Source organism: Leptopilina boulardi, unplaced genomic scaffold (genome assembly GCF_019393585.1).
Source record: "Leptopilina boulardi isolate dan_hultmark-lab unplaced genomic scaffold, ZJU_Lbou_2.1 LbouV2_80, whole genome shotgun sequence".
Lineage (NCBI taxonomy): Eukaryota > Metazoa > Arthropoda > Insecta > Hymenoptera > Figitidae > Leptopilina > Leptopilina boulardi.
This window is the reverse complement of record NW_026138028.1, coordinates 871550-891579: the sequence shown is the minus strand read 5'-3', so window position 1 is coordinate 891579 and position 20030 is coordinate 871550. Positions and strand designations below refer to the sequence as shown.

The 20030-nt window shown below is 26.9% G+C and overlaps 2 long non-coding RNA genes across 7 annotated transcripts; both read left to right on the top strand.

The window, feature by feature from the left end:
* Nucleotides 1-885: 885 nt before the first annotated feature.
* LOC127290705 (uncharacterized) lies at nucleotides 886-19630 on the top strand. 6 transcript variants are annotated; one of them, XR_007844415.1, is made up of 3 exons: nucleotides 886-986; nucleotides 3358-4284; nucleotides 16263-17157. It is a non-coding gene; the product is annotated as an uncharacterized LOC127290705 (long non-coding RNA). The 6 variants fall into 6 exon arrangements; XR_007844416.1 differs by lacking the exon at nucleotides 886-986 and adding an exon at nucleotides 1010-1071 and having other exon boundaries at nucleotides 3449-4284; XR_007844412.1 differs by lacking the exon at nucleotides 886-986 and adding an exon at nucleotides 1010-1071.
* Nucleotides 10987-14809, top strand: LOC127290706 (uncharacterized). The gene is made up of 3 exons (XR_007844417.1): nucleotides 10987-11125; nucleotides 14400-14594; nucleotides 14690-14809. It is a non-coding gene; the product is annotated as an uncharacterized LOC127290706 (long non-coding RNA).
* Nucleotides 19631-20030: the final 400 nt, after the last annotated feature.

Below are 20030 nucleotides of genomic sequence, written 5' to 3'. Positions count from 1 at the left end.
GAATCAACCCCAATCGCCTTTTGAAAGAAAAAGCAGGATGGGATGAAACGGCTGAAATACGGAGAAATGAAAACGTTAGAAGAGGTATATGCTTTTTCATCATAGTTAAAAAGGTTCCATCCAAGAAGGGTTAAGGGGCTCCATTCTGGTCGCGCAGGTACACGTCATTGCCTTGTATATAAGAGTTACGAACATATGCAAATAATGAGCGACAACGGCATATATAAATTATATAAATGTAGGATCTGACTTGAATACGTACCTACATTTGTCAACGGAAAATTTTAATTCAACAAATTTTTCAAATAGGGATTCTTATTTAAAATTCAATTTTTATTTAATTTTCCGACACATTTGTGCTAAAATAATTAATATTTAAAGCTAAATATACCGACAAAAAAGTATAAAAAAATTAAATAAAAAAAACATAATAATACCTAAAAAATTTAAGAAAAAAAGTTCAAGTTTTATTTTCAACTAATTGAAAACATCATTACCCTAAATGAAATATATTAATTATATAATAATAAAAAATATATAATAGTCATACTTTCTTAATTAGATTATTTGAGTAGGGGCTTCAAAGGTTGACTTGCATTTCAATTAAACAGATTAAAACAAATAAACTTTCAATGCATCGACCTGTTGTATTCTTGATAAATATATTTAGAATCGTATCAGCAATATTTTTTTACCAATAATTTTAAATAATTTAAAATTGTCGAATTTAAATACTAAAATTTTACAGTAAATTATAAGATATGAAAATTACTTGCTGTTACAGTAGCCATTGGAAAAAAAATTGAAAATCCATAAAAAATTCAAGTTTTTAGTGAATATTGTGAAGCGTAAATTCTCATATTGCGCGCGGACCATCCAACTAATTTATCAAGTAGAGGGTCGTAAGTTTATGCAGGGGAATGAGATCACCGGTGCAATGAAGGAGAGGGATGAAACATAGATGAAGCGACAGGAGACCACGTGTGGTAGGCAGTTCAAATTTGGAAGCGAAAGTGTGTGTATCATTAAATTGTCCGTAGATGCTTTCACTTATTAAATGAGATAAGATCAGTGAGTTCTTCTTAGTGTGTTTAATTCATTTTTTCATATCTTAATTTAATCATTATTCTCTTTTTTTCGACTTAATTTTTATTTTCTTCTTGCAAGTTTAAATATTGTTAAAAAAATTTATACATATTTAAATGTTATGTGTGATACATTTGTGATTCCTGATGAATTTAAATTAGTTTATATTAAAAAAAATTAATATTTATAACAATCCTATTTTTTAAATAAATTTATTAATATTTTTTTAATTTGTAATTTTTGTGAATAAAAACTCAACTTTTATAATTATTATTTCATTAAAAAATAATTTATTCAATAAATTAAAAAACAGACAATCTTTTTAATAATTCTATATACAAATAATTTATCATTTTATTTATTTATTCAATAAAGTTTTTCAAAAACTATATGTCAAAAAATAAGAAATCCAAATTTTAAAGTTATCAATAATCAATTTCTTTTATTTATTCATATCAACTTAACTGATGTAATTAACGTATACTTTGTTTCATAATTTAATTTTCTATAATACTTATAAGAATTAATTTATCAATAAATTTACAAAATTGTACTCAATGTTTGACAAAGTATTGACTTCGATCTACTGTCAACTATCATGTCGAAACTTATGCACATTTAACAAAAAATCCTGTTTTGATTTTTTATTACGAATCCTAAAGCCCATATGATTCATGTAGTTGATTATTTTTTTGCAACACTATAAGTTGAATTTTATTAACGCATACGGAAAACCGTGCGTAAAGTGTCTCTTTTTATAACAGGTGCGTATACAGTAAATACTTTATAATGATTCTTTTCTTCCTCAATGGTTTATTTATAGTCATATGAATGTATGAGGAATAATTTGTAGATTTTCTAGATGATTTGAAGAACAATGCTTTATTAACATTTTATAAATAAATAAATAACCCCAGAAAACTATGAAAAATAATTTTTTTTGGGAAATCAAAATATAATATATATATATATATGTTGCAAGACGCGCGAAACCTTTTTTTGAGTCGAAATAACGGTACGTGTGTGTCATTGGGATCTCGCTTTTCAATTCATTTAAATATTTGCATATTCACCTTTTTCACACAGATACGCCTTTATTTTTTTGCATGTGTTGCCGTCTGAAAATTTCTTTATTTTTATTTGAGAATAGCCCAAGGCCAGAAGGGTTGTAAGGGGTTGTCCTATTAAGTTACACATTTAGGTTCTTTGCATCCATTATAAGATTGATATATGCTTATTCCAAAAGTAAAATCTATATGTTACGTTACAAATTTTTAAGAAATCTAATTAATTGAAAATAAAATATTTAATTTTCTGCATGTTAATAGAAAATTAAACAAGTTCAATAAATGTTGATGAATTTAAATGTTATTTTTCTGATTCGTCATTAGTCAATAAATCCCTAGCTCATGATTCAAAAGGGATATATTGATTACGCTCTCAAGTACTATAGGGAAATGATAATGGACTTGTTTTTAACTCTTATATGAAACTCAAGCTATATGTAGCATCAAGTATTGTTGGCTTTTTCTCCTCTTTTAGTAGGAGGGATTTCCATATAGTCTATAGAGAGACGGTAAAGAATCTTATATGTATTGATGTTATTGGACTGAACCCTCTATCATGGAGGCAGCATGTTTTCGGGATTTCACATAAAACATTATAATGGTTCAAGCAGAAATAAATACTCTTAAAATATTAAACAATTAAATTTATTCTTTCTTTTTTTATTATTTATTAGGTCTTTGTCCATATTTTATATCTCTTTTTCTATTAACGCAGGAGGATATAACTATTACGATATCAATATAGGAATGAAAACTATGTTATCGCAGATAATTTAATTGCTTGATTAACATATTGAAATTTTTTGTGAAAAATGGTGTTTTGACATGCAATATTTAAGAACTTATTTGGTACACCGATTGGTGAGTAGTGTACATTGTTTCTTTTTATTACATAGTCAATCTAATTTTCAGGTGTCATTAATCAAGTCGCGTTTTTATCAATGACTTTATGAGAAATTAATTAAGATAAACTGTACAGTAGGTTTGCTATAAATAAATAAGTGTACAATAGTCCAGAAAAAGAGTTTCTTCAATCATGAATTTTGTTAATATTTAAAAGTTGATAAAATCCAATTTATAATATAATAAGTTTGACCATATAATGAGCTTTTGAATCTGACTTTAAGAAGAATTTATAATTTTCTAATAAATAGCATTGTGTCTAGTATAAAGTATAGTTTTAATTCTTACTATTCTTTTATAGATATCTTTAGATTAAAAGAAGACGCGCACGCATAGTAAAGTTACGTGAATTGGACGCATGTGTTAGTACTGTTCAAAATGGTTCTGTATAGATACATGGAAGCCGATGCAGCCAATGCTACGTTCGACTGTACAGTTCCCGCCCGTCGGTTCTGCGAGATGGTAGGAGTCAGTTCAACAGTCTCCTCTTTGATTTTTCTCTTACGATGTTTCTTATACTACAATTCGGTTAAACATATAATTATTATTTGTACAATTATTTTATTTTCTCCATCCTGATTGATTCCTTTGTTAACGATTTAGAAACAAAAAAATACTTGAGCGCAAAATTCTATCTATCATATTTAATTCAAAGTGTTTTGTTGTAAATAATTCTTTAAACTTAGGAAAAACTGTAACAAAATTTTTCTTTATATTTTACAAATTATAGAATTCTAATAATTGTACTAAATTAACTTTAAAATATTAAAATAAAACTTATTTGTAATTAAGTAATTTATTAAGTATGTTCAAAATAATGACATAAATTTTATTATTATTATTATTATTATTATATAATTATTAGAAAAGTTTCGAAAAAAATGTAAACTTATTGTTATTTAAATAAAATTCCGGAAACTGAAATTCGATACTATTCTTTAAAGAGACGTACACATTAAAGCATTATCAAATCTCCTGGTCTTTAATAAACTCCTTTGACACACTTCTGTCTTGTTTACTTTGGATTCTTCTTCCTTCCGTTTTTCCGGCAGTGGTGAAATAATTATGTCTTTTTTGTGATTAATATGAATATAATACAAGTTGAATAATTTTTAAATATGTATGTTTGTGATAGAGAGAGATATATTTCTTCAAGTGTTTTATTATGCGATTGTAACAAAGTATTTCAAGATTTACTGAAACATAGTTTCTTTCATTCACGAACAAGGTAAGTTGTTAGATTATATTTTTTATAAATTGAAAATATTTTCTTTCAAAAATAAGTCTTATATTTAAAGACTATTTTTTTGCTAGAATCGTCAACGCATTAGTTGGAATTGGAATAAGTTAAAACTATAGTTTTAAAGAAGATGAAACAATTTTGCTATATTTTATTAATAAAAGACAACTAAATAATGAAATTATATATATAATACACCAATATTAAATGTTTACAAATCTATATGTTTTAAAATCAATTAGGGCAATTAATTTGTAAAGACACCTGTTGCTCAAGACAAAGTTTAAACTATTTTTCAAACCTCTAAAATCTACATAATCTTATAACTTTTGTTTAGTCGTGATGAAATTTAGAATCATAGATCTATAAAGTATAGCAGTTATTTTCAATTATATATACATAATATAGCTTTAGAGGTGTTAAAGACCAAGTTTTCTAAAACTTTTTTTTCGTGAAAGAATAAATAATAAAAATTTAAATACCTATATAAAAAGCAATTAATATACTCTATGAGAATTTAAACCGCTTAATCAATTAAATTCTATTATTTTCCTTAATGATTAAATTTGAAAAAATTTTGATATAATTTTGCCGATTCAAGTTTCAAGTATAGAAACTATTTGTGCGATGTATATTTAACATATATGTATATATAATTTTTACTTTGCACGTCGTTGTCAAAGAATTAAAATTCTCTATTCAAAATTATAAATGAATGGTTAATAAATAATGTAGTAACAAAAGCTTAATTAAATTAAAGTTTATTATTACTTTCATTAAGTCTCAGAGACTTATTATTATTATCTGTACAAATTAATTGTTTTATTTAATAAATTGAACCTTTACATATATGGTATACTAATTTTTTCATTATTGTTGCTAATGAAGTACGTTTACCTAAAAATTATTACATATTTATATAAAAGATATAAAGGCAACTTGTCGTTTTTGAGTGACTTATTTACACATGGAATGTCGCATTTCTTTACGTCCTTTGTGGCGGGGATAATCAATTTACTCTCGCTTTTATCACCCAGAATTATAGAGAAAATCACCCCCAATAATCTATAAACACTTAACGAAAACACGAAACAATAAAATTGTAAAAGGATAAATAATACCAATAAGGACTCTCACCTATTGGAATTTGCTCTCTAAATATGAATCAGTGAAAAAGTCACTGGTCTCAAATCAGTCGCTAAATTCTAGCTATTTGAATCAGTGGTTTTCACTGACAGTTAGTGACATTTCACTGGAGAATCAATTATTTTGACTGAAAATCAGTGAAATGTTACTGATTCAAATAGCTAGAATTTAGCGACTGATTTGAGACCAGTGACTTTTTCACTGATTCAAATTTAGAGAGTGCGAAAACCCAACATTTATTAATAGCGCATCAATTAGTTGCTATTATCATTTTTCGCTTTCTTCTATTTTCGGCTGATCACAAATTTTCTTCCAGTCAACTATAAATTTTTCTTATCTTTTTGCATCTCTCTTTAAAAAAATTAAGACATGGTCTAAAAATAAATACATGTTTTTGTTTTTTTTAAATAATTTATTGTTAAATTAATTACATCTATAACAAAGTTGATAAATATAACAAAAAATGTTTTAAAAATAGTGTAATATATATAAAAACTAAGGCATGTAATTTATAAGAAATCAGTGTTTGTGTCTACGTTACAATAGCTGAGCAGACCCTACCTTCAGCAGGTATAATATTGAACAATAGTGGTACAATACTATTGTTCCTATGCGTAACCCAACTATGACTTTCTGTACTTATTGCATCATAATTTTATGTTTGAAAAGAAATAATTTTATATTTTTAAAAATAATAATTTTCTTAAGAGCCTAACATATTGCTACATACACTGCTTACAGTAAGTTGAAGATTTTTTTGCAATGTTTGTGCAAAAAATCAATTTTATTTTTTAGCACCTAATATTTTCATATGGCGTCTATGGACTATTGATAATAATATATACAGTAATTTATTTAACTATACAATCTAATTTTCGTAATGTATAGGGTTTGGGTATTGGCGGGACAGTTCTAATTGCCTGAGGATTTCTGAGTCTAGTAAAAAAAAATTCATTTTTTCAAATCCTTATCAATTATATCAGAGTTTTGCATTTCCATTCACGAACCACGTTAACCTAACTATATACAAATAATTGGTATTGCCCTACAATGAATTTTCTCAAAAATATGTTTGTAGAATATTTTTCAACTATATAGACTGTGTTTAGCACTAAATTTTACTTTAAGAAAGTAAAATTTTATTTAATCAATACATCAAAATCCATTTAAATAATTACAATAACACGTAATTTTCTATTTATATTCATAACACCCTTCTGTAAGCGTATTAAAACAGGTGTTACAATCGGTCGTGAGATTCCTTTTATTGTACAACATATATAAGTGTTACCTGTTCTTCATTGTATTTGCAACTATCTTCTAGAACTGATTTGCAACAAAAGTTTACAACTATCACATAACATTTGTCAACTTTTTAAAAATGTAATTTTAAATAAAGGTAAGTATAATACATTATATAATTTGTAACTAAAAAATACAAAGTAGTGTAAGTATATATATATATATATATTGTATATATATGGTAAACCAACTATTCCCACACTGAAAAAAACTAGATTTGATTACTTATTTGTATAATTATATACTCTGCCTATAGGTACAATATATATAGGTCATCAACTGAATTTAAAAAATTGTATACATATATAAGAAACTATATATATATAGTTATAAAAGAACTAAGAATGTATAGTTGGCACAATGAGATTTTGTATAGTTGTTTCAGTTTTTGTAGTTGATTTAACTACATTTTTTAGTAAAATGAACTGCTAATTAAAAAATAGTTAAATTAATTACACACACAGAGTTAAACTAATTAAAAAAGTAGTTACTTTTATATATATAGTTGAAGATCATCTCAGCTTAATTTTTTTCAGTATAAAAAATTGAAATTCTTAGTTTCTAAATTTGAAATATTGCGGTGTAAAAAAAATAATTTTAGCGCGAAATTTAATCTATTTCTAAACATCTCATCTCAATCTCTACTATTTTTTAACCCCTTCATTTTAAAGCAGGCGGGATTCATCCGAAGGGGAATAGTCGTCGTTACCTATGCGCTCTTTTTAAATGCTGCAGAATAATGAATTATATATTCTCTTTCAGTGGAGTATAGATTATCATATTTTTTACTATCCATAAAAAGCAACCCTTTCATGGTCCTTCTTCTTTTTCTCTTGTTCCTTGCCGCACTCTCTCTCTCTCTCTTTGATAAAAAGGTTTCTCTCCCGAACCGTACATAAATTTTCTTTACCTGCGGGGTCTTTGCATACATTTGTGACTACATACGCTAACTAACTCCTGCTTGCTAAGCAATAGAAACAGACAGACACACGTCAGTTAAAAAAAGCAACATATGCAGTGGGTTGGACCGTATTTATAAACATACGCATGTTTAGTGACCCGACGATGCATAGCTTTTTTCCAATTATTGCTGTTCAAACATTGTACACTGAAAGATTTTGCATATGCCGAAAAAATGTATTCTGCAATATGTAATACTAGATTTTCCGTTATTCCGTAAATAGCGATTTCTTTTGTTTTATTATATCAAAATCATTTTAAACCATTTTTAAATTTATCTAAGTATATTTTAACAATTAACAATAATAATAAGTTTTGCATTTATGCTTTTATTTAACAGATAATTGAGGTAAACAATTATTATTATTTTTTCAATATAATAAAAATATTCTTATTATCTAAACGTATGTCCAGAGATACAATAAATAAAATTGTCATTTACACTTTGACGCTTTTAATTATTTCTATATATTTACAAGAAAATTAACACGCTCAACAATATATTTAAAGAACCTTTCACCTATATCAATAAGTAGTCAAAGTCCCCCTAAAATTTGAGAAATCAGATTTCGAATTCTTAATCAGTGACTCTGAAAATTCCCTATAATGCACTTGATTGCTAAATTTATTGGCTACAGAAGTGTATGCTTTAAAGGGTTGAAAGTTTGAACTCAAGCGGTCTGAATGGGACACGGCCGCGTGCTGAAGGTGTTCTCACCACCATGTGGCTTCCCTTCATATATGAATGGATTGATGTTAGCCCACGTATGGGCCCACCGCTTTGGTGTAATATCGCAACAGTGCTGCCAGGGTCGGATTTAGAAGGGCAATTGCCCTAGGGCCCTCGATCACTAGGAACTTTCTTTATACGGACAACGTGTTAATTAATATTAATTCCATTGTTTCTGCGTTCCGAGAGTATTAAGCTAAAGTCCACAATTTTCCTTTTAATTTCCATTTCAAACTCATTACACGTTATTCTTTTCTTCCTCATTTTCCAATTCCACCACCCATAACTTTGGTTTCTTAATTCTTACTCTCTAAATCTGAATAAGTGAAATTTCACTTATTAGAATGTTTCAAAAGTCTTCCACGTAGAAAAATAAGTGATTTTCACTTAAAAATAAGTCAAGTTTCACTTATTTTTAAGTGCATAATATACACTTATTTTTCTACGTGGAAGACTTTTGAAACATTATAAATGAAATTTCACTTATTCAGATTTAGAGAGTATTCTCTTCTCTTACCCAGTCTTTTACTCTCCTGATATAACGACCCTTGCCCCAATTTTTAAACTTATTAAGTTAATATTATTAACTAATAAAGTTATTAAAATTGATTGATTTTTCAAAAATTTCGCGTATATCAAAAGGATCCTGTTTTACAAGCATAAGAAAAAAATGCGAAACATAAAAATGAAACTATCCTGATCTACTGTCGTTATATCTCTCAAAATAGCCATAATGGCATAAAGTGTAGAAATCAGCGCTTTGGTAGAGGCTCCAGCATGATTTCGCCTTGGCTTTCGGTCAGAGTTATTTATGCTAATTTTATTTCGATTGTTGCGATATTACTCAATTTACGCGTAACGATTTCTCCGGTGTAGTGGGAGTAAAAGACGCGCGTCGTCTGTTGTCGCGGTTATTTGTGTTCGTATATAGTTGATACTCGCGTTAGTCCGTTATACTGTAGTAGTAGTAGTATAGTTATACTCAAGTCGGCTCTGAAATGCAAGTATAATCGCACTTGTCAGTATTGAAACAATACAATTTCAATCTTTCTGATGGTGTAAAATTAATTGGCTCTTTGAAGTTATATCTGATTAACTGTGTGAATTGTACATCAGCTTGTTATAGTCAAACGAAAAATATGAATAATTGAAATTTCACTTAGAATGTTTCAAAAGTCTTCCACGTAGAAAAATAAGTGTATTATGCACTTAAAAATAAGTGAAACCTGACTTATTTTTGAGTGAAAATCACTTATTTTTAAGTGCATATACATTTATTATTTTTCTACATGGAAGACTTTTGAAACATTCTAAGTGAAGTTTGATGCACTTATTCAAATTTAGACAGTATAGTACAATCCTTGACAGAGAACCTTATAATAAAATATATATTGATGTATATAAACTCATTCCCGAAATTATATATCTATATACACAAATTTGCAACATATAATGCTCTTAACAAAAAAGATGATACTAATAAATTAAATTCTATAGATGCAAACAATTTTTCATGAAATAGACGCAATCTTATATTATCTTGAAATTCTTTTCTTTTTTCTTATCTTCTTTTCATCTATAATTTTAATCACCTCCATAGAGTTGTTTCTCTATATAATCCTATTTTTTGTCTTAAGTTACCTTATAAGTTCATTGACCGTCAATCACGATATATTTTGTGTAAATATATTACAATTCTGAAGAGGGCGGCTGTGTCCGTCGAAAAGTTAATAAAATAATTGTGTTTTTTGTTATCTGACTCGTAAAGATTGATATAGACTATAACTAATAAAATATATAAAGGTATTATTGACTTTTCAAAAATATAGAAAATTTTATTTAAACCCTAACTTTTTGGGCGATTTTATAATTTTTAATTTAAAAATTGTAATCTCTATATGAGGAGGCAAAGTGTTGATTAAATGACTAAAACAAAAACATTCAGTACTATAACGGAACACAGCGGTTTCTTAACGTTGATATATATATATATATATATATATATGGGAAGAAATAAACTCCTATACATTCTTGAACAGTGTCTGTTCCACTTCACCATCTCCTTCTTATAAGATCTGGAACAACCTCCTTAAACATTCCAAAGTTTGCAGTGCGAGCTTATGGAAATCTTGAGGAAATTCTCGGTTCTGTGTGGGTTATCTGAATTATATTAGCTATACAGTTAATGTAGAGAGGAATATATCTGTGATTATACTCACGTATATATATATATATTTATATGCCTTCGCAGTTAGCGCTTGTCTCACATATGGAAATATATATATAATTTATTAAAAAAATTATTTTTTTGAAAATTTTTTAAAAAATATTGCATGTCTCCAGTTTTTATTTAAATTTTTCAAAATTATTATCGTGCAAAGTTTTGTGACACACGTGCGCAAGTACATATAAATATATTCATAAGTGATTTTTTTTAGGGTTATTTTGGACTCCTTGATGTTCACAATGACAATTTATGTGAAAATTTTGAATTTTTAAAGAATCTATAGAAAGAAGTCTTATTTTACAGTGACAAATTCTGAAAACCGTGAAACTTAGATTTTTATGAGAAATTTAAAGTTATCATTAAATGATTCCAATAAGTTTGCAGAATAATTATAAAATGGACTTAATTGAGTATATTTATATGCGAATTGCTAGATGTTGACAAAAACTTGTATATATTTATAGGTATCTGTAAAGCTTAATAGTATCTTCGTATAAGTTCAAAAAAGAGAGTATATTTTTAGATTACTGTTCAATTTTCCGTTCGACTCATACTTAGATCCCTCGAGCGACATTGCATATCAGTAGTAAAGGAGAAAGATATGGAAATTTTCAATTCGAACAAAATTTAAGAATTTAGCTGGTACGGGTAGAATCGCATAAGATGCAATATATGTATTAAGCTAGCAACCAGAAAGGGTGACTTTCATGACAGAAAGGGGAGTATGTATGTGACGTGTGTGGCAGCCATTGCGAAAAGCTAAGAGTGGTTGCCAAGCAACGTCTTTTAACCCCCACATACTCACACCACTTTCGACCAACCTCCAAAAACCTCCTTGAAATCGCGGTTCATCGTCATGTATGCCAAAATTATACATCTGCCACGTTTTCTAGTCATGGAGTTTCAATTTTGATATATACACATCTCACATGAACTATAATTTTTTACCAAAATCGGTGAAACAATAACACATTGATATTTATTTTCCCTGACATAATAATTATTAGTTAAAACACATAATCCTTGTTGAGTACTTCTAATTAAATTTAACATATATATTATATATTCTATATACGGTGGAGGAACTTTGGCTAATATAAATACAAGAATTTCCAAGTAACAAAATTAAAAAGTCTGAAATTTCGAAAATAATTTTGAGAAAAATTTAACAAAAAATCATAACTGTCTTTAATCAGTTATTGCTATAACTTTCAAATATACCTATAATGCATTTTATTAAAAATCTATTTGAATGTTAAAGCGATAGAGCCGATTTGTATAAGTCAATGACACCTGTAGAATGACAAATCAACATCTTCTATATAATTCTTGTCTTCCGCTATTCCGGAAATTAAGGATTTAAAAAAATTTGGATAAACTATTAGATCATTTTTTTCTAAAATTTTATTTTCTATTAATTATTGCAAAAAATTGTATTAAAATCGCACAGGTTAGTTTCGAGTCATCTAAAAAGAAAATAAATTCCAGCATTTTGTTATACGTATTCAGAAAAAATCCTTTTTCATTATTTATAAGATTAATGAAATTTCATATTTTTATTAAAAATAAAAACTTGAAAATAGTTCGATTTTACCTATGGATGAGCCTGTACTTTGTTTTCATAAAAAAACATGTTTTGGAGAATTTTGACTTTTTCAATACTTTTTATTGGTTAACACAAAATTGAATTTTTTTATGACATTTGTTATTCAAAATAAAAAAGATTACTCTAAAAAATTGAAATGAGAAAAGAAAAAAAATTTTTTATAAAAATATTTGTTATAAAAGAAGAAGAAGAGAAATGGTATTACTGAAATGGTACGTTTTCTAAATCGATATCTCGAAATCTAGCATCGACAAAATGGACCCTTGTCACGTGGGCGTATACATATATTATAATTGCTTTTTTTCCATAGAGATTCCATGGAATACCGTTCCACAAGAGTTTCCACTCGAAATTCTCCACAAGTGAATGTGAAGATATAAGTGAAATTTTATGTAAATTAATAACGCAAATGATTAAATCCTATATTTTACTAACTGAGATATATTTTGACATGTTAATTCTATATATGGAAACATGTCTATAAAAATGACTTCTATAGAACAATTCTGTGGAATTTTTACATATATATATAGGTACATATTTATGGTTCGATCGTGTGGACTGCGGGGGAATGTATATTTATAAATAAATAAATATATCGAATCCCTTTCAATTTTTAATATGATAATTCTAAATAAAGGCATATATTTAAGAAATTCAATTTCTTCAAGTTCAATTAATATGACTCAATTTTAATTTAATTTTATTTGAATTCATATGAAACAAGATTAATAAATGCATATCTATATAGCATTTGCGTTATTAACATTACCCAGTGGCAGGGCACGAAACGTTCTATGTTCCAATAACGTTTTTAGAAAGTTAATGTCTATATTATACTCAATATAACGTTCTGAAAATGGTTCATATGTTCGCCAAACGTTTTCGGAACATGAAACGTCCTCAGAATGTTATACTTTAACGCAGAAATATATATATATATATATATATGTGCGTTCTAAAAATAATTTAGGAACGTCATTAGACCACTTTGTAATTACTTAACAGCATTCGAATATTTAGGATATCCCATATACGACCTAGGCGCATATATATCTGGCGGTTCTTGGAATTCATAGAATGTCCGTGGATATCCAACAAACATCATAGGGATATTCTAATTTCCGAATGGTATCCGATATCCCTAGAACATCCGTATAGGATATGAAGAATACTTCTAAAACCCGCCCTTGTATATAGTTTACAATTTTATTATTTATTTAAACGTAAACGACAGACAACAATACATATAGAAAAGGTGAAAAATTGTAACTTGAAGATTTTAGATTAGTGAAATCAATTAAAGTTAAATAAAAAGCAGATTAATAATACAATTAATTCCTAATTATTTATGTTGTTATATGATACACTTTGATTTAACCTACTGATCGTGACAACAAACAGAAATCGCGTGGTAACAAGTATTGAAGTTGAGTTACCTTCCGCAGTGTGCAGTTGACGCGTTTGTGTAAATAGATGTCGCCTCATGAATATGATTTTATTGATCAGATTCTTATCTACTACCTGAGCGGAAAAAATTCATGTCCAAATAGCTATATATAGTATATATAACGTTATTGAAAAATATCTTTAAATAGAATGGGAAAATGTTATGCTAAAACTTTTATTTTTAAAATATCATTGTCTTCTTCTAGTCTTTCTACCTCTAAGCGAAAATGTAACTTCCTGCAGTGAAGAAGAAACTGAGGGTCCTGATCAAATAACTCGACGGACGCTCCATTACCAGTCAAGTAGCAGTGTGCTACTGCTTCCCGCGACTACCATTAGAACGTTTGTCTGAGCGTCGGTCGAGTTATTTGAGCGGGATACCTTCAATAAGAAATTCTTCCAAAATTGTAAATATAGACGAAACTGATGCTTCTTCATTCTTCAGCGATAAAGATTGAAAATAGTAATATATATTTTTTTAAAGACAGCAACACAATCTACCTACTATTATACATGCGGCGCTCCTAACATCAGTGCCAGCCAAAAACAAAGTTTTCTTCTTAAAAGTTCTCTGACAACGTACCACTCACAACCCTACTGACGTCGTAATTAAGGATATTATTTGTTCCGAGGAAATATATATCCTTAGGATAAATCTAATTATTTATTTCTGCATTTTGTAGGACACTTAAGACATAAGCTTTTGGATGTATGAGAGTACCTTGAATTGAGAGACATCAATGGAAAAAAAGAATTATTTTTAATAAACTTCTGAAGATTGCAGAACTTTGTATCCACCTATATGATCTCTTAATTTTTTTAATCGACTTCTGGTGCAAGGAAGTCCAATAAAAGTAGTAAAAGTTTTTAATAATAGGGTAAGTAAGTTAGCTATATTAAAGTGTTCATTAATATATATCTTTTAAACCGTTCAGTAAGAGCAATGAGTTCTTTAATATTATTTTTGTTTCAGAAACTGGAAACTAATGCCTTCCACTGGGCAGGGCATCATAGTTCTACCTTTCCCAATCCTACATTATAACGGACATTATAATTTTAATGATTATACACGATTTTCATGAAAAGATGTAGTGGTAGGAATGACAATTTAAACTCAATTTTTTTATTAGTACAATTAAATAAAATTGTTTTGGAAATTCACTAAATATTTTTATTAATCCTTCCTGCTTCTTTTCTTTATTCAATTTTTCTAGATACAAAGTAAACCGCTCAGAGAAATTGTTTTCATATGATGTTGAAGGATTTAGAAAAATATAAAATTTTAATTCGAAAATTCAGTAAATTCAACACACAAACTAATAATTACAGTAGAATTATATTTTATGAAATATAAAGTATACTTCTTTTTCGATATGTGGAAGAAGAGATGAATACATTTTCTGAAATAATAGAGTAGACTTCTTTTTAAATTGTTGAATGCGCGAGAATAGAGTCATTGTAATAACAAAACAATTAAAATTTCAGGAGAATCAATTTAACAATGTTATATGGGCTGCAAATTGATTCCTTAAACATTATTCAGTTCCAGTGCAAGATTATTTAGAACTCAGGGATATCTGTAAGTCCTACCTGGTATAGATCAAGTCCTCTTGTATCGAAATGCATAAATTATACTCTCTAAATCTGAATCAGTAGAAATTTTACTAATTCAATCAGTACTTTTCATTTTGACTGAAGTTTCAGTTATTTTTTGAAATTTACTAATATAATTAGTGAATATGCAAACAATAGAAAATAACTTATGTAAATCAGTAATTTGTATATAACATAACCTTTAAAATTAACTATTAAATCAGTAGATTTTGTGTCCGCCGCCATATATTTATATTACTGATTCAATCAGTAATTGATATTTTGAATCAGTAAATTTCTACTAATTGTCAGTTGCTCAATTCTCGCTATGGCAATTAGTAGATTTCTACTACTAATCAGTAAAATATGACTGATTCAGATTTAGAGAGTACTAAACTCATCTTAAATATTCCTTTGCGTTAATTTGATAAAATCTCTTTAATTTATTTTCGAATCATTGTATTTTCGTTTAATGTCGGTCGACGAAATCATGTATTATTTATGTCGAGATGACGAGTAATCCTTTCTATATATATATATATATATTTCTCCTTATTTGTGTACAATATATGATTTGTTATTTTATTAATTGCTGACTCCTTATTGACTATTCCTTAACCTTCAATTGATGCATAAGATCTAGAAAACCCTCTATAAGCTGTAAATTATGTTACAACATTAGAAATTATAAGTTTATAATACAGAAATTCTTCAACAACATATTGAAAAGCAACTGACAAAAGAAAAAAAGCCACAAATCAAATTGAATTTTTTGCATAGTAATATTAATAATTTATAAAAATGCAAAAATATTAATATTTTAAGTATATTTTACGAGTTTGTTTTATGTTTTGCACATTATATCACGTCTAGTAACATATAATATTATTGACTACTAATTAAATTGGTTTACGTTAATTCAATGTTACTTAAATTTACTTTTTTTGTTATAGGTGTGCTAGAAAGAGGATGTCCAGTTCCTGAACATAGGAGAAACATTGCATTCTAAAAAAATTCTTCAAAATCTTCAGCTCGTAATGTAGAAACTTCACTTTTAATTTCTTTAAAAAAGCCGGAAGACTGTTGATTCATAGAACACTATAGTACAAATTAAAATTTAAGACTGGAGCATGTGTCTTCTAAAAAATTAATTGGTTCCTCCAAATAACATTAGTAGTGTAAGATGAGTAAATTAGTCATTTTTACATGTTCAAAAGTTTAAATTAATTAAAAATATTAAATTTAATCAAGAGAAACTTTTAATATATAATTTTGTAGGTATACGAAGCAACGCTAAAGTAAGAAAAACAAACAAAGGAATATAATATATGATAGAAGAATTCAAGATAAAAAATAAGTTTGGAAGAATGTTTAGACTACAAAACGTCTACACATAAGTAGTATATCTGACATTATTAAGTATACAATATGAAACAAATGAACGCTTTAAAGAAGGATATGGCTTCTTCTATACATTTCTCTCCCACGATAATATTTGAAAAAAATATTGGACTACTCATGCTGATGCAGATCCATGAAAATAAAATTCCAGGATGTATATGAAACATAAAAATACTGCTGTGTAACTGCTTTAAATCATTTGTATTTTGTACATATAGTTATTGATAACTTGAGAGAAAATTGATAAATATTTCAGTTATATAGTATACATTTCGTAATAATTCTACTTTTCTGTAGTACCCATAATCTGTAAGTTGAATAAACGTACAATGTTCCACAAATAACCAAATTTATATCATCAAGCGCTATAAAAATGCATTTATTCCCATTAATCTGTTGCTAATGTTTGATCGTTTTTTACTATTTAATAAATGTTAATTATCAGTACTTGTAGTATATTTTTTTGTATATTTTCCTCATCTTAAACAATAAACCTATACTTAAAAGTACATCAGTTCTCAAACATTCACATATATAAAATAACTGTCTGTTATGATATTTGTAAATTAATTTTTTATTTTTTTGGGGCACATTATTCCTACTAATCATTTCTGTAGTCCCCAGTGTTTCTGTAATTATAATACACTACGAGATGAATGTTCCAGATTTTAATATTGTGAAATAAACAAAGCAAACCGATATTGCATAAAATCATTAGGCCTTGACTAGAAGTATGTAACTTAAAAAGTTTCTTAAAATAAAAAATAAATAATTATGTGATATAATTAATTTCCCTTGAAAAAGAGAGAAACATAAGTTTCGTGAATGTAACGCTGAAATTTTCTGGAAATGTAAAGATAACAATAAATGGCATAGCAATATTAAACTTAAAAAATGTTTATGTTATTTTTTACAATTAAAGTTTTTAATAAACTTTGATTAAATTTATATGTATTAATTTAATAATTTACTTACAATAAGACAAAAATTTTATTTCTAATACCTAATTATTTATAAACAAGAAGTGAGACAATCCGTTTTCTCACCATATTCAACCCAGATAGTTCATATTTGGTGTATAATTAATGTATTTTTGCGTGAAAATTACAGGGAAAAAGATGTGAGCACGATTGGAGTTAATGATTAATTTTTATCAAATTTTTAAAGAAAAATGATAATTTTAGGAAAAAAAAATATTTTTTCACCAAAAACGAAGAAAATTTGATCTAAAGTAATTCAAACTTATATATTTTTACGTATTTTTACGTATAGATTACAAAAAAAATATAGCGATAAATAGAAAAAATCATGAATTTTCTCCCACTCTTTAAATTTGAATCAGCGACTATTCGCTTATTCGTATAGCTGCATACTCTGGGCTGATTAAAATAGGGACTATTCGCTGGCAATCAGCGACTATTCGCTAGTAATAAGCGAATTTTCAATGAGTGATTATTCACTTATTCCCAGCTGCATACTCTGCGCTAAGAATAAGCGAATTAATAGTCACTAATTCAAAGCGAATAGTCGCTAATTCAGATTTAGAAAGCAACAACGAAGAAAATTTTATCTAAAGGGCTTAAAATTTATTCATTTTCACACATTTTTGTGTGTAGATTATAGAAATAATATAACAAACATGATAAGAAGTTGTTTTAATTAAGTTTCTTTCGAAAAAGAAAATTTTTTTGAAAAAAGTGGACTTTTCCCATAGGTTTTTTTATTCGTTTCTCTGTTCTATTTATTTTTTTCTAATTTTTTCTCTTCCTCCTATTCTTCCTTTTTTGATTCGATATTCTCTTTTCACATTTTTTTTAAAGAAAATGTTTATTTTAATTGAAAATAAAATTGGACTGAAATCGAGGGTTCCGTACTCGAAGCGAACTTATTTGGTATAAAAACAAATGTTTAAAAAATATGTATTGTATAACAAATAATATAAGTGATACGAAGAGGAACAATTTTCTTAATTTTTACAAAATTGTTCCTTTTTGTATCACTTATATTATTTGACATACAACAAATATTTTTTAAACATTTGTTTTTATACCAAATAAGTTCGCTTCGAGTACGGAACCCTCGATTTCAGTGCGAGTGTAACTCGTACTTGTCCGATTTTTTTTTCTAAATAAGTAGGAATAAAATTTTTGTCTTATTCTAAGCACTTTATTAAATATTAATTTCATGAAAAATTTATTAAATTAATAAATAATTAAATAATAAATATAAATGTAATACTTAATAGAATACTTCAATTTCAAAAATTAATTTAAACAATTTTTTAAATATAATATTGCTAACATTTATTATCTTACATTTATAGAAAATTTCAACGTAATATTCAAGAAACTTTTGTTGCAATATTTCATCACAAGCAAATATTTACCTAATTATTGTATAATAATAATGGTATAATATTCATCTACTTTGCATTGAATTTATATATATATATATATATATTATGTGCTCTGTGGGTATTTAATATCAAAATTTTCCAAAGTTATGTGTATAAACGTATATTGTGACTAAAATTCCTATTAAATAAAAGTAATTTTTTTTATTAAATAGACGTTTTTTAAAAGTATTAAGTTTAAATTCTTAACTATATCTGAAAATTTTGTTTAAAAAAAGATTATTATTATTATTATTATTATTGTTTTAAATTTGTTAAATGTTTATTTTTCTTTTTGTTGCAGGTAAGAACACTACAATATCTAATTGAATCCTGAACTCACTTTCCATGTAATGGATCAGTAATTATAGTTATTTGGAAAGGCGTGTGAAAAATGGATTGAAAATATTTTTAAATCAAGAACTTAACAGAGAAGAAGTATATAGAAATCTATCAATTGTATATAAAAGAAAGGCTATATTTTATTAAACATGGATATTTTTTCACTCTTAAAAAATTAAAATCTTTTATGCTGCCTGTATGTTATTTTAAATCAGAATTTAAAAACTAGCTTAAGTTTTTTTTTATTACGGCATATAAAATGGACCAAAAAAGTATGCTTTTTTGAGGTTAGATGGAAAGAAACGAGCCAATTTTTGAATTCTAACCTCGGATTCTGATACCAAAAATAAGTAAGAATTAACTAGTTTCATTCGATGGACAAAAAGATATTTATTTTGAAATGAATAATTTAGAGGAAATATAAACTTTACAATTTTAAATCTGGTTAGATAGAAATTTCCTTTAAAAATTTAATCCTAAATTTAAATTTTGAATGTAAATTTGATAAACTACCCATGGTTGAAATGAATAATGAAAATTATCACATAGCGACATCTATTTATCAACAGACTTCTGCGGCACAATA